The sequence below is a fragment of the Pteropus alecto genome, unplaced genomic scaffold, assembly GCF_000325575.1.
Source record: "Pteropus alecto unplaced genomic scaffold, ASM32557v1 scaffold239, whole genome shotgun sequence".
Taxonomy (NCBI): domain Eukaryota; kingdom Metazoa; phylum Chordata; class Mammalia; order Chiroptera; family Pteropodidae; genus Pteropus; species Pteropus alecto.
The window spans coordinates 3,766,484-3,780,325 of NW_006494613.1; the positions used below are offsets into that span (position 1 = coordinate 3,766,484).

At 33.2% G+C, this 13,842-nt stretch overlaps 1 long non-coding RNA gene and 1 pseudogene across 2 annotated transcripts in view; both read right to left on the bottom strand.

Annotated features, from left to right (window-relative positions):
* LOC107196724 overlaps window positions 1–13,803 on the bottom strand; it is a 53,609-nt gene extending 39,806 nt beyond the window's left edge. For both annotated transcript variants that reach the window (XR_001518170.2, XR_003044369.1), the window contains exons 1-2: window positions 13,667–13,803; window positions 6,366–6,434 (exon numbers count right to left, since the gene is read on the bottom strand). This is a non-coding gene — a long non-coding RNA (uncharacterized LOC107196724). The remainder of the gene's footprint in view (window positions 1–6,365; window positions 6,435–13,666) is intronic.
* Window positions 6,781–6,899, bottom strand: LOC112474546 (annotated as a pseudogene).
* Window positions 13,804–13,842: the final 39 nt, after the last annotated feature.

The following is a 13,842-nucleotide window of genomic DNA, read 5'->3' on the forward strand; positions in this document are numbered from 1 at the left end:
TCAGACCCCCCCCCCCCCCCAGACCATCTAGAAAAATCTCATTCTCTGCAGTGAGAAAGCAGAGAAAGCCGAAGAGAGGGCTGGGGAAGTAATTTTAAGAACAGCCACACTCCACATAACAGCACTATTCACAGAAGCCAGGACATGGAAGCAACCAAAGTGTCCTACAATAGATGACTGGATGAAGAAGCTGTGGTACGTATATACAATGGAATGTTACTCAGCCATAAGAAGAAATGAAATACTGCCATTTGTGACAACATGGATGGACCTCGAGATAATCATGCTAAGCGAAATAAGCCAGACAGAAAAAGTTGAAAATCACAATATCATGTATATGTGGGATATAAACCTAAAAACAACAAATGAAGACGACACACAAACAGAGACTCATGGACATGGACTATAGACTAGTGGTTACCAGAGGGTAAGGGGTGGGGGAGGAAGGGGTACGTAGACAGTTAAAGGGGGTCAAATATAGGAGGGTAGGGGGAGGGTGAAGTGGGTAAAGGGAATGAAATATATGGAATATACGGTAGCTTTGGGTGGTAAACACAATAGAATGTACAGATGTCAAATTATAATGTACACCTGAAAATTATATAATTGTATTAACCAATGTTACCCCAATAAACTTAATAATAAAAAGAAATGTTTGCTGAAACTTCAAAGGAAAAGCCAAAAAAAAAATGCTTAGGAGGCAGAGATGCTCTGAAGGCAAATGCCAAGATTATCAATCCAAATCGTAAACCAAGACAGAGAAGATGAACCTGCAACTCATGGATTTAGACAGAGGCTTTAGGACTAAAGTGGTCTCACATCGAAGAGTATCATCTCAAAAGTTTTTGTTTTTTAGAAAGACTATTTTTTAGAGAAGTTTTAAGTTCACAGCAAAATTGAGGGAAAGGTACAGAGATTTTCCCGCATATCCCCTGCCCCCACACATGTACAGCCTCCTCCATTATCATCTCCCACCAAAGTGGCACATTTTTTATAATTGATGAACCTACACTGACATATAAATGATCACCCAAAGTTAATAGTTTACTCACATAGTTTACTCACTCTTGGTGTTTTATAATCTTAGGTCTGGATAAATGTATAATGAAATTCATCCACCACTACAGTATTGTACAGTATTTCCACTGCCCTAAAGGTCTTGTGCTCTGTCTATTCATCCATTCCCTCCAACCCCTGGCAACCACTGATCTTTTTACTATCCCCAGATTTAGTCTTTTTAAAAATGTCATATAGTTAGAATCATACAGTATTTAGCTTTTTCAGACTGACTGCTTTAACTTAATAATATGCATTTAAGGTTTCTCCATGTCTTTTCATGGCATACGGCTCCCTTCTTTTTAGCACTAAATAATAGTCCATTGTCTGGTTATTCCACAGTTTATGTACATTCACCTACTGACAAACATCTTGGTTGCTTCCACGTTTTGTTAATTATGAATGAAGCTGCTACAAACATCCATGTGCAGGTTTCTGTGTGAACATAAGATTTTGATTCCTATAGGTAAACAAGGAATGGGACTGCTGAATCCTATGGTAAGAGTATGTTTAGTTTTGCTAGAAACCACCAAACTGTCATCCAAAGTTACTGCACCATTTTTCATTCACACTAGCAATGAGTGAGTGTTCCTATTGCTCCACATTCTCACCAGCATTTGGTGCTGCTAGTGTTCCAGATTTTGGCCATTATAATAAGTGTATAATCATATCTCATCATTGTTTAATGTGCATTTCCCTTATGACATATGATCTGGAGCATCTTTACATGTGATTATTTGGCATCTATACATCTACTTTGTTGAAGTGTCTGTTAAAAATCTTTGGCTCACTTTTTTTTTCACCGTTGTATTGTTGAGTTTCAAGAGTTCTTTGTATATTTTGGATAGCAGTCCTTTATCAGATGTATCATTTGCAAATGTTTTCTCCTACTCTGTGGCTTGTCTTCTCAATCTCTTAATATTGTCTTTTGTAGAACAGTTTTTAATTTTCATGGAGTCCAATTGATCAATTATTTCTTTCAAATATTGTGCCTTTAGTGTTGTATTAAAAAGTTATCACCACATCCAAGCTCATCTAGGTTTTCTTCTATGTTAATTTCTCAGAGTTTTATAGTTTTATGCTTTACATTTAGGTCCATGATCCATTTGGAGTTAATTTTTGTGAAAGTTGTAAGGTCTGTGTCTATATTCAATTTTTTGCAGGTGGATGTACAGTTGTTCCAGAACTTTTGCTGAAAATGCAATCTTTGCTCCATTGTACTGACTTTGTTCCTTAGACAAAGATCATTTGACTATATTTATTTGGTTCTATTTCTAAGCTATGTATTCTCTTCCACTGATCTACTTGTCTTGTTCTTTCATCAATATCATATTGTTTTCATTTCTGCAATTTTATAGTAAGTCTTGAAGTAGGGCAGCTTCAGTCCTCCCACTTTGTTCTTCTCCATAAAAATTGTGTTGGCTATTCTTGGTCATTTGCCTCTCCATATAAACTTTAGAACTAGTTTATTGAAATTCACAAAATAACTTGGATATTTGTATAAAGAATAAAGAGAATAAAAATAGCCAACACACTCCTGAAGAAAAGGAATAAAGTGAAGTTATCTGCCCTGATAAATAGCACAATCTATTATAAAATTGTAATAATGAAAACAATATTAGATCAATTGACTGATAAAACAGAACATACAGCTCAGCTTCACTTATAAACTTAGGCCTGGTTGACTTTGAGCTGAGGGAAGAAAAAAAAAAGACCTCCACAGACTACCTCATTGGTTAGATAATTGCCTAAATCCTAATTACTAAGATAAATCTCTTATTTTATATCACTGATATGGGTTCTCCTTCCCTGAGTAAACCCTGATACAAATAGCATGACCACATACTCAAGAGTATGTGGTCAAATGTTTTAGATAGCTCAAAACTAAAACTAAATAATACGTTTTGGTATGTATCATGTTTATAATTTTTTTTTTTTTAAGAAAGTAAATGGCAAGCAAAATTCACCTCTGGGAGGGAGACAGGTATAGGAAAGTATAGGAAAGAAATACATTGGTAGATTCCATGGTCTCAGGAATGGCACGCATAAAGTTCTTAAGATGGGAGGGGGAATTCACTGGTGTTCATTTTATTATCATTTGCTTAATAATTTACAGGTATATTAAATAGTTAAAAAATAAAGTGCTGCGATAAGACAGTATGAAAATAAGAGTTAAGATATCAAAAATTCAACAGGAAAAGAATGCAGCGTCCAGAGCATAATTTTCTGAACCAACCCTAGGAAAATACCCATCCTTAGAGATAGCAGAGGTTTGCAACATGAGCAGATCCAGAAGTAAGCCACAGTGTAACCGGAATAATTTAGGAGTAGAGCGTACCTTTATAGTATGCTGGGTGTACACCTGAATAGCTTATCTGTCCAGTAACTAAGGCTGCAACCAGTGAGGACTCCATTTCAGACAAAGTTGCAGCTGGTTCCTAACAGGGTTCTCACAGCCAAAGAAAAAATGGAATAACATCCCCTACATAATATTGTTCCATACAATACAAATGAAAACAAAAATGCTTCTATATATTTGTAGGAAACCCCTTCATTATTTCCTCATTCCATAACATAAAACAATTATCATTATTTGGAGACAATAGCTACTTAAAAATTAGAAATAAATCAAGTGAAAATCAAAACAGATTAAATATATCAAAAATCAGTAGTTTAAGAATTTTCAATTGACAATATAATTCCAACAAAGATTAACAATACCAACAAAAGCTACATAATACCTTGAAATAAACTTAACAGGGAATGTGTAAGACCTATATAAGGAAAACTAAAACTACCACTGGACATAGAAGCCCTCATTAAATGTGGAAAAATATCACCTTACTAGTATGGCGTTCTCATTGTTGTAAAGATGTCAATTCTCCTCAAACTATTACATAAAATTAAATTTTTAATCAAAATTCCTAATAGGATTTTTAAGAGGAAAGGAAACTAAGTTGATTCTTAAGTCTATGTGGAAAAGTAAGTCAATGAAAAGAAGTAACAAACTGTTAAAATTAATAATAATAAGTATACATTTGTCTAACCAGATATAAATACTTATGACAAAGCTTCGGTGATTAAAACTGACCCTGATAATCTGATTAATGAAACACAAGAGTCAAGCAAAAGACCCAAGTGTATATGGAAATTTGTATATGGTAAATGAAGCATTTCAAACCAGTTAAGAAAGAAAAGCTTGCTTGGTAAATATTTTAACAATTTCTTGTCTATTTAGAGATAGAGTAGGAAATCAATCTCACAACATACATTACAATAAATTTCTGTTAACTTTAAGATATGAATACTAAAAAATCAAATATGTAAGAAAAAATGTGGGAACATTGTTTTAAATCTTAATTTAGGAAGGTCTTTCAATGCATGACACCAACCTTAGAAGCCATAAAAGAAAAGATTTAACTATGTAAAAATTTTAAACTTCAACATGACAAAAGATAACAAAAACAAAATAAAAAACAAGTGACATACTGGGAAAAACCACTATAACGTATTTTGATATGAATATTGATAATAAATATCTATAAAATAATAAATTAAAATGACCAACTAATGAGTTAAGAATATGAATAAAGTAAGTATAAATAAATTTAAGCATTAACAAAGATTTCTAACATCACTAACAAACATATAAATGCCAAAAGAAAGCAACTATAAGGTAATCTTCCCTATGAGATTAGTAAATATTTATAATATGAAGCACTGGCCAGAAAGCAGGAAGGAGTAGGGACACACACTTTTATATACAGGAGTAAAAGTTGGTACAGGTTTTTATAGAGGAAATTAGCAATACTTATCAAAATTCTGAGTATGCATAGTTTTTAATTTTTAATATACACAGAAATAATTATGAAAAATATGACAGATGCAGAAGAATTTCATTGCAGAATATTAACAGCAAAATGCTAGAAATCACATGCTTCCAACAGTACCCAAGTACCCAATTGTTTAAATAAATTACAGTATATTAGTGTCCTGGAAAATTATATAACTATTAGACTGGAACAGAATCACATATAACAACATGGAAAGATATCTACTATAGATTGTTAAGGGAGATATGCAGATTACAGAACAATATATATCATATGTTATACATGTCTATGCAGAAAAAAAATTCAAGAAAACACACCATATATGAGGAAGTCTGATTGTTTGAAGGGGAAAAATTTTCTTTCTAATTTTACATACTACTGCATTGTTTAAATATTTTACAAACTATATAAAGAAAATGTTTTCAGCTGGCCTAAAATTTAGAAAAAATTTTTCACATAAAAAAAGTAGAAATCTAGGGCACAGTATATTATATCTAGTCCTCTGAGGTTATCATCTTTACTATCTTCATAAATAAAAATACTCATCTCTAGCATTTGAAATTCTTAAAGTAGATGACACTAACATAAGCTTAAATCTATCTCCTAGAATAGTGTAAAAGACAATTTTTAGGAAAATGGACAGCTAATTTTGTTAAAAACATATTTAGAAGAGTCCTAAGTAGACTACATTACAAGTATTTTCTTTATAGAAAATTTAGCCCATTACCATTAGTAAAAAAAAAAGGCTGTGAATACTTCTCTTTAATACATGGAAGTATATGTAAAGATAAAATATCAAAAAAGCCCACTCTCCACCAAGATAAATCTTTCTTTAAAGTAGTTATGATACCTAAAATTATATGACTACCTCAGCAACTAGTTATTAAATGAATGGGATCCTCATCAGAGCTCAGGAATTCTTTCATTCTGGTCCCTTACCGAATGCACAGTGACTAGGAATCAATTGATGTAAAATAAATATTTGTGAAAGAGAGGAAGGAAGAGAGAGAGGAGGGCATGGAGGGAAGGAAGAAGGAAAGAAGTGGGTCACAATATTTCAGAATGATAATAAATGAAACAAAAATTTTTAAAGTAAAATGGTAGACAAACTCATGTGTAGATCTAAATCTATAACTATACTTAGTATACTTAGTATAGTTATGGACTAAACAAGGTGATAAAAGACTAATATTGTCAAACTTGATTAAAACAAAAGTCCAACTAAATATCATTTATAAGAGACATTTTAAGATATAAGGACAAAAAAGGTGAAGAGATAAAAGATGGGGAAAAAATGTACTAAGCAAATACTAACCAAAAGAATGCTAGAGTTGCTGTATTAATATTAGACAAAGCAGGGCTAGAACCAGAGTAAGGCAATCAAGTGCAAGAGCATCAGGAACTTGCAAGAGTGAGTGAGTCAGTGCCTCCTGAAAAGTGAGGCATCTAGGGGGAAAAATTTAAGGAGGCACTTACTCTTAGGGTCAGGCAACTGCAGTCAGCACGAGAGAGTGTCTCCCTCAATTCTGTATTCCAGTTCTGGCCCTGCAACAAAGTAGACTCCAAAGCATAAAAAGGGATATTTCATGATAATAAAGGATAACAATATTAAATTTGAATGTGCCTAAAATAAGAGCTTCATAATATATAAAGCAATGACTGATATATTTAAAAAAACACATGCAAAACAATAAAACTCATCATCACAGATGAACGTTTTAACAAACCACTCTCAGAGATTAGAACATGCCTTTGTCATCAAATGGCATTCTCTGCGTCATTGTGTCTTCAGTCATTGTTTTTTTTTTTTTTAGGTGAGGCAACCCTTGGTTGACCTCACAGATTGCAAGGACCTTGTCAGTTTACAATCCCTTATTTTTTATTTTATTTATGCCTACAGCACCTGGTCTTCCTAGGTGGTCTCCCATCCAAGTTCTAACCAGGCCCGACCCTGCGTAGCTTCTGAGATCAGATGGGATCAGGCTTGTTCAGGGTAGCATGGCCTTAGACTTTAGTCATTTTCTTATAAGGAGAATAGTAATACTGGATGAAGAGAACGCTTTACTTCAGTATGACCTCATATTACTTAATTACATGCACAACAACCCTACTTCCAAACAAAGTCACATTCTGAGGTCCTGGAGGTTAGGACTTCAACACAACTTTTTCAGGGGGAACACAATTCAACTTTCAACAGATGTCTAAAAATGACATGTTATTATTTTGATTTATATTTATTAAATATGATTAGGGTTTATTTTCATGTTTACTGGGCATTTTTATTTTCTTTCTGTTAATTATCTATTTGTATCTTGTTTGATTTTTCAATCGGTCTGTAAATATTTATACTTTGAGGAACTCTCTGAAAAGTAAGGAAATTAATGTCTTGTACATCATATTTAATATTTCCTCAGTTTGTCATGTCTTTTGACCTCACATATATATTATGTGAATAATTTAAAATTCTATATAATTAAATTTCTCTTTGATTAGTTTAGTTATGCTTTACAGCTTCCAGATTTTAGGTTTTAATTTGAAATGCCTCTTCCACTCCTAAGTTAATAAATAAAACCACTTATACTTTTTGAATTAAATCTTCATCCATCTAGAATTTATTTTGGTATTAAGGTGTGATATCCCTTTGTACAGTTAATAATTTAAATAGCCAATTGTCCCAATAACAATTATTGAATGATCTATCTCTCCCTTTCCCATCATTTTGAAAGGAATGCCACTTTCTTCCTTGGTTTATTTTTTATTTCCTCTGTAGTAGAAACTTGTTTTTATTTTTGTAGTTTTGTCACTTGTTTTAAAATGTAAAAAAGCTATTCTCTTGTTAAATTCTTTTCTCAAATATTCCAAATGAATTTTGTCATTTTTTAAAATATAAATTATCTCGCTGGCATTTTATTTGATATTGCATTGAATTAAAAAAAAAAAAAGAACTGGTGTATCTAAAATAAAAATCCCTTAGCACACAAATTATGGTCTCTAAATATCTCATCCTAATAAAACAAAGTAGGTCGCAGGTCTCCTTGGAGGAATGGCTAATTATGACGCTAAATAAATAAATAAATAAATAAATAAATAAGAGTATCCTAAGGCATCTTTTCAGAACAAGCAGCAAGGAAATAAGTAAAGCCTACTAGGGTTGTGTCAAAAGCACTGGAGAATGGATTTGAGGAAGCTGCCACTGGCCAAAGTTAAGAAAATCTAAATACCAAAATGATAACAATTACAATAGATTGGCACATATAATACCATAAAACAACAATATTTGTAAAAACAACAACAAATTAATTGGTCACCATAGGAGGATACTAGCAAGCTAACTGATTATTTTTAAAAGTAGAAAGTAAAGAGAATGAATCAAGAATTACTCTTGTCTTTCTACATAATCTATACCATTGGGTAATCAAATAGCAAATGAGAGAAGTTTCTCTTTATAAATATATTCCAGCGAACAACAACAAAAAAGAATGGAAATCAGAATATCATTGTTTTTCAATGCTTAATAAATTAATGAACTTGGGTATTAATCATTAACAAAAAGAGAGGCAACTGTTCATTATTTGCCTTCCTAATGGAAAAACACAAGAACAAAGACAAAATAATTTTGTGAGGAAAAAAAAGAACCTAAATTAGATGAAACCTTCATATTCAACTAGCAATTCACACTAACTATAGACACAAACATGTTTATACCATGGAGATATCATCATAAAATTCAGACTGTAGGAAACGTTAAAAGGCAAATAATTTATTTTTTAAAAACTGTAAGTTGAAGACCTTATTTGAATTCTAATTCAAAGGAGTAAACTGGAAAACTATATGACATTTAGGAAGCAATTGGACATTTGAGCACTGACTGGATTCTTAATAGAAGAAAATTATTTTTATTATTTGGGTTTTATAATATTGTGTGTGTTGAAAAATTATTTTCAGAAATACTTATATTTAAGAATAAAACAATAAATCTATTTGTGGCAAAGTAGTATGAGATGGGAAATGCATAGAGATAAATATAAAACGTGATTAGTCATTGGTGGATAATTACTGAATCTGGACGAGGTATTTCGTAATTCTCTCTACTACATTTAAACTTTTCTATAATAAGTTTATTGAGTTTTCCTATGCAAGAATGTTGCCTTTCATTTACTTATATATGTTGTTCTACTCTTAGAAGAATTCGAAAGCTTTCCTCTTTTATCCTTAAATGTATTTCTATAAATTTTATCTTTTTGTTTGGTACTGTATACTGTAAATGGGATCTTTCCTGCTATATTTGTTCTAACTGGTTGTTTGCATAAAAGAAAGCTATTTTTGTACAATTAAATAAACCCCGTATTCAATTCTTATTGTTTCTCAGATATTTTTATTATACTGATTTTTCTATGTATATAATTGCTACAGACCGAATGTTTGTATCCACTTCACTCACTACTTGTCGCCCTCGCCCTGTTCATATGTTGAAACCTAATCCCCAATGTGATGGTATTAGGAGGCTGGACCTTTGGGAGGTGGCTAGATGGTGAGGGTTGAGCCTTCATGAATGGAATTGGTGCCCTTAAAAAGAGATCCCAGAGAGTTCTCTTGTCCCTTCTACCTTTCTTTCTGTGAAGACACAGAGAGAAGACAGTTGTTTATGAAACAGGAAGCATGCTCTCACCAGACACCAAATCTGCCAGTACCTTGATCTTGGAATTCCCTGCCTCCAGTACTGTGAGGAATAAATTTCTGTTGTTTATGAGCCACCCAGTCTATATTTTTTATAGCAGCCTGAACTAAGACAATAATCATATAATTAGAAAACAAAGATAAATATGCCTCTTTATTCTTTCCGCAAATTTATACCTTTTATTTTATTCTTTTTCACTGGCTGTTAATTCCAGAGCAATTTTATAAAATAGTTGTAAATGGGTATTATCATCTCATTCTCAATTTTACCAGTAATACTTCTAAGTTTGGTACTGGTTTGTTGTTTGGGATATATATTTTTGATCATGTAAGAAGTATCTATATGTTCATATGCCTTTAAATTTTTGTTATATTTTGCTTTAATCAGAAATAAATTTTTAAAAGCAATCTGTTTCTTATTGGAGACATATGTAATATATATTTCCACTTAATTTGAAATTTATAGACAATATCCAGAATAGAAGCTATTTTAAAAATAAAAGGCAAATACATTCACCTTTTAAAAATTCTGAAGTATAAGATTCTTTGGAAAAACAATAACATTGGTACCAGCTTTTTAGTTACAAATCCAATTTATTTTCTACCAATACCTTTACGTGAAAATTTTTCCCGTAATAAGTTTTCAGTCCCTAGAAGACAAAAATATATGGAACCATGACAGTCAAGCAGGAAAAAAAATGTTTAAATACTCTGGTTCATTAAATGAGATTGTCCAATGAGGGCATAATTTTAACACAGAAGTAACCTTTTATGTTTAAATATTATAGTGTTCCACAGAGTCTAACAATGTAATTCAAACTAAGTTGTAATTCCAATGCCTTTACTCTTTTAATGAATGTGCAGAGAACAGGATCAGTTTTCCATTCTTTGAACTTTTCTTATATAGATGAGGGAAGAGAAATACATGTGGATTAAACAAGGATAATTCGTCCCCTGAATTACACTGAAATGTTATAAGAATTTTATTATTTGTCAATGATTTCCTAATGGAGTACTTTTCTGAAATAATAATGAGAATTATTGGGATATATAGTTAGATAATTTTTCACTCTACTATTTTTAAAGATTAGCTTTAATCATTAAATTGAAGGTTATGTATAATTAAGAGAAGGAACACTAATTGAGATCATAATTTTCTTGACTTCTCTTGGCCTCTATTTTTCTCTAAATAAGGGGGTAGGTCCAGATGCCCTCTAGGATATTTTACAGCTATGAACTTCATTTAGTTATCCACCTAAAGGTCTCTATAACTAGTTGCAACTGTATATTAAAAAAAAAAAAAACAATCTGGCAATTTTTAATCTATCCCATTTATGTTTATAGATATAAAAAAAATTGGTCCTAAATCTGTTATCTGATGTATTTTTGGTTTTACTTCTTATTTTGTTAATATATTTTGCTACAAAGGTTTTTAAAAAGTTAACTCTAAATGATGTATATTGACTCCTCTATGGAAAACTGAAAAAAAATACATGTTTTCATTTTGTCCTACTTATTCTTCTTTCTAATCTATTCTTTTTATTATAAGTTTTATCATTTTTTTTGGTCCTTCAGAAAGTTGCCTTCATAACCTTGTATGATCTATTTAAGCTCCTATTTCTTAAATTTCCCATTCTATATAATACCTGTTAACTCCCAGCTAATACAAATAAATTAGTATATCCACATTTCTTTCCATATTCCTGCATTTGTTCTTTTTGCTATCTGGTGTTTTCTGTTCTTTATAACATTATTATAACCCTGAAAAATAACAGAAATAGTCTCACCAGCATTCTTATCTAAGTATTTCATTCTTCTTCTGATTGTAGGCAAACAAGAAGGGAGAATTAACAATAGCTACTACCCAATATAAATGATAGAGATGATATTTAGAACTTCTGAGCTGATGAGATTTATATGAGGTTTTTGAACTTTAAGTTGACTGTGAATTTGAAGGATGTTGCATTTTGCACGTGAATGGATGTAAATCTTTCGAGACCAGGCAGAGAGTTGTGGTAGGCAGAATTACAGCCTCTCAAAGTTGTTCACATTCTAATTCCTGGAACCTGTAAATATATTACCTTACATGGCAAAATGGATTTTGCAGATAATTTGAAAGTTACAGAGTTTGAGATGGGGAGATTATCTTGGATTGTCCGGGTGGATCCAATTTAATCACATGGTGTCCTGAGAGAAAGGCCCACTGTTGCTGACTTTGAAGAGAAAGGAAGACAGTCTCTGAGCTAAGGAATGTTGGTGGCTTCCAGAAGCTGGAAATGACCCTCAGAAAATGGGAGCCTTTATCCTACAATTGCAAGGAAATGAATTCTGCCAGCAAATCAAATTAGCAGGAAACAATTCTTCCCTACAACCTCCAGAAAGGAATGCAGCCCTGATGCTTTGATTTAGTCCAGTAAAAGACCCATGCCAAATTTGAGAGCTACATAATTGTAAAATAAAAATTAGGGTTGATTTAAGATACTAAATTGTGGTAATTTGTTAAGGTAGCAACAGAAAACTAATACAATTAAAATTCCATTTTAATTTTTCTCCTAGATTAAGAGCATTCCACTCTGAGATCATGTAATCTCTACCTAATTTCTTGAACAAATCAGGATCTCATTAGCAAGGAGAAAGGGGTCAGTGGCAGGGAGAATGGCAAAAATCATTGCTTGCTACAGATGACTAATCCTCCCAATTTCGTTTACGGCTCTAGTCCTCTCTCTCAGACTTCCACCTCATGCTTTACGATCCAGCAGTTCTAATCTATGAGTTTGTCTTCTGCTTCTATACTCTTGGTAATTCAGTTCCCTCTTCCTGGAACACCTTCAGCCAACAGTTTCATATAATATCTCATTAATCCATCCTGGCTCCCTTTTACTCTTCAAAGTACAGCTTAGACATATTCTCTTCCACTAAGCTTTGCCTTCAAGATAAAATTATACAGCCTTTATTCAATTATGTTTCTGCCCTCTGTCTACACTGCAATTATATACACTGCAAATATATACCATAATAAAATACATTTATGTGTTTACCTTCTGTCTTTTCTTCTGGTTACCAGTGGCCACCGTTGGGTCAAATGTTTGTTGATACGACGACTGCACCCAATAATATTTATGAATTGAGGGAACTATGCATTCTTTATAATTATACTGAATTGTCAATTTATACTGAATAGTACCCACAATAGACACATATACGCTTTTTATACTTTACATTATGAAAGACAGAAAAATACAAAAAAAAAAAAAAAGGTGGAGAGAGCATTATAATGAATCCCCATTAATCAGAAATCGGTTTAAATAACCATAACATTTTAAATCGACTAGCAAAATAGTTTGTTTATTCTGCCAGCAGGCTTATCTGTTGTCAACAGAGACTGATTTATATCTAAGGTGAGGAAATACATTTCAAGTCTCCAGGATCATAGTTCTCGTGAACTTTAATAGCATGCTCAGAGCGAGCCACTAAGTACTACCAGTGACCAAGCAGCAATAAAAATCAGGTCTATTATAGCGTAGAACCTGAAAATACACTTCATATGTGTCCTAAATGGCCATTACATGTTACAAGACTTGTCCATGAAAGCGATTCCTGCCACCTTATGACATAAGAAAAAATTAAGGTGTTTTGTTTTCATTTGTTTTTAACGGCCCACTTCTGTGTTAGCAATAGAGGATACGTGCCCCTGCTCTCTAGGATAAATCGCATTGGCTGAAAATTGCTTGAATTCATTTAATCCAAATCAAAAGCAGAGGACTGAGGGTCTTATTGGCGTTTCAGGGATGTCCTACTATGCCCGCACCGCGGGGAGTGAGGGCTAGATTCTCTAAGGGAGGCTGGGGAGTGGGGACGGCGTTTGGTGAAACCCCATCCAGAATTTAGATCCCAGGTAATGGCGCACGCTTTAAAAGGAAGACAGAATTAAAGAACAAAGGCTGGAATCACGGCCTGGTGAGGGACAAGCCCACCCCAAAAGTATTAATCTAACGGTCCTCTCCCCGCCCCCTACCCCAGGGCGAACGGGGGCAGACCGAAACTACACTTCCCAAAATGCAAAGCGGTGAGGCGGTGCTAAAAAGCTAGACTGTTTCTACCTCACGCGGGCTCGAGGCGCTTCTGGTTCGGTTATAAACTCCATTCGCTCTTCTTGGCTCTCTTCCACCTCAGCCTAATTGGCTCGGCAGTCAGTCCGTGGGAGGGCGTCTCAGTCGTCACTGGCAGCGGTTGAATTGAGGTTCTGAGCCTCGCGACCTCACGGTAAATAAAGTCC